The following is a 2,669-nucleotide window of genomic DNA, read 5'->3' on the forward strand; positions in this document are numbered from 1 at the left end:
GAAAATAGGTACTAAACAAACACATGCACATGCATATTCACAATAGCAGAAAGGTTTAAACAACCCAAATGTCCATTGGTGGATGAGTAGATAAATAAAATATTGTATACCTATACAATGGAATATTATTCAGCCATAAAAAGGAATGAAGTACTGATACATGCTACAACATGGATGAACTTCAAAAGTATTATGCTGAGTGAAAGAAGCCAGAAACAAATGGTCACTTATTATCTGATTCCATTTATATGAAATATCCAGAATAGGTATATCCATAGAGACAGAAAACAGATTGGTGGTTACTTGGGGCTGGGACGAGGGGGTAATTAGGAGTAACTACTTAATGGATACAGAGTTTCTTTTTGGGGTGATGAAAATGTTTTGGAACCAGATAGAGGTAGTGGCTGCACAACATTGTGAATATACTAAATGCCACTGAATTGTTCACTTTTCCCCCCAGCTTTATTGAGATATAGTTGACATATAACATTGTGTAAGTTTAAGGTGTACAATCTGATGATTTTATACAGGTATATATTGTGAAATGTTTACCACAGTAAGGTTAATTAACACATCCTTTACCTCACATAATTACTATTTTGTTGTTGTTGTTATGGTGAAAACATTAAAGCTCTACTCTCATAGCAACTTTCAAGTATACAATACAGTATTGTTAACTCCAGTCACCAATTGTTCACTTTTTTTTTTTTTAGATTTTATTTTATTTATTTTTTTTTTCCTTTTTCCCCCCAAAGCCCCCCGGTACATAGTTGTATATTCTTCGTTGTGGGTCCTTCCAGTTGTGGCATGTGGGACGCTGCCTCAGCGTGGTCTGATGAGCAGTGCCATGTCTGCGCCCAGGATTCGAACCAACGAAACACTGGGCCGCCTGCAGCGGAGCGCGCGAACTTAACCACTCGGCCACGGGGCCAGCCCCTGTTCACTTTTAAATAGTTAATTTTATGTTAAATAAAATTCGCCTGAATAAAAGAGAGAAGTTTCCAAATAAAAATTGAAACTTTTTTGCCAGCAGATGAAAACAAGAAATATGAAAGAGGACACTTCAGACTGAAAGAAAATGATCACAGATGGAAGCATGAAACTCCAGGAAGGAACAAAGAGCACTAACTGTTTAAAACGATGATAATAATTTCCTGTAGGGGTTTTTTTTATTGTGGTAAAATATACATAATACAAAAATTAGGCAGCAGTAGCGGGGCCAACAGCAGTGGCTCCTCCTGCCCATGGGCCCTGTCCCCATGCAGCAGCCTGACTGCCCATGGCTCCTGTCCCCATGCAGGCAGCAGCAGCTCTGACTGCCCATGGGTCCTGTCCCCATGCTATTCCACACTATTCTCTAAATAAAAGAGCACTACTGCCAGATCTTGAGAGTCCAAGAAATCTTTCTTTTGACTCCTCTGCTCACCAACCCCTCATCATTTCTCGTGGCCCGTATGGGGAACTTGCTTCATAGGCTTGTGAGCTCAAGTTCTGGTAAGTGCCCTTTTTTCCTTATGCCTTTCTCTTTTTCAAAGATGGATCTAAATTCACCTCTCCATCAGGAACTTTCTTGGATGGCTGTGTGAATCCACGTTTGCTGCCCATGGCTACTCTATGGGGCAAATCGTGGCATTCAGCTTCAAGAGAATCAGTACCTTAAGCCTCAGGGTGATGAAGAATGAATTAATCCATTCCTTCTTGACTCTATCTCTAATATATAAATTTTACATGGGCACGGGTCGACCACTTAAGTCATTAGGACAGTCGCCAATCTCCAAGACTCCCGTGGAAGGTTTCTTTTCCTAAGGCTGGATTGGCATCCCTCCCTCTGGCACCTGACCACACTCTGAACTGCGGGAAAGTCCCAATCATGACTCCGGTTCAAGGAAAGTACCAAACTCTAAACTTTGGTTGAGTATGGGAACCACTTCTTGGGAGAATGGCTCCAGGATGCAATTGGGTAGAATGTCCCCCAGACTGGTGGAAAATTCCTCACTGTTTTTCTCTATCCTTTCCTCTCTGGGACCATTCACCAGGCACCTATTCCTGCCAGGCAGAATAGGGAAGATGTTCAAGGGATGCCCCCATCATCCATTGCTACAGGAACCCCATTGGGGGGGTTTTCAAGGTAATGGCTCCTTTCGTCTCTGGGATCATTCACCAGGCACTTATTCCTGCCAGGCAGAATAGGGAAGATGTCCAAGGGATGCCCCCATCATCCCTTGCTACAGGAACCACAATAGGGGTATTTTCAAGGTAATGGCTCCTTTTCTCTCATCTCTCTTAAAGTTCTCCTTTTCTCTCTGGGATCATTCACCAGGCATCTATTCCTGCCAGGCAGAATAGAGAATATGTTCAAGGGATGCCCCCATCATCCCTTGCTACAGGATCCCCATTGAGGGGATTTTCAAGGTAATGGCTCCTTTTCTCTCATCTCTCTTAAAGTTCTTTTCTCTCTGGGACCATTCACCAGGCACCTGTTACTGCCAGGCATAACAGGGAAGGTATACAAGGGATGCAATGCCGGGCGACGCCCCCATCACCCCTTACTATAGGAACCCCACAGTAGGAACAATGGCAGGACGCTGCCCTAGGTTCAGGGGGGATTTTTCAAGGTAATGGACCCATTTCTTTCATCTCTCTTAGAGTTACAATGGCCATTTTTGTCT

This window comes from Equus przewalskii, chromosome X, assembly GCF_037783145.1.
Source record: "Equus przewalskii isolate Varuska chromosome X, EquPr2, whole genome shotgun sequence".
NCBI lineage: Eukaryota > Metazoa > Chordata > Mammalia > Perissodactyla > Equidae > Equus > Equus przewalskii.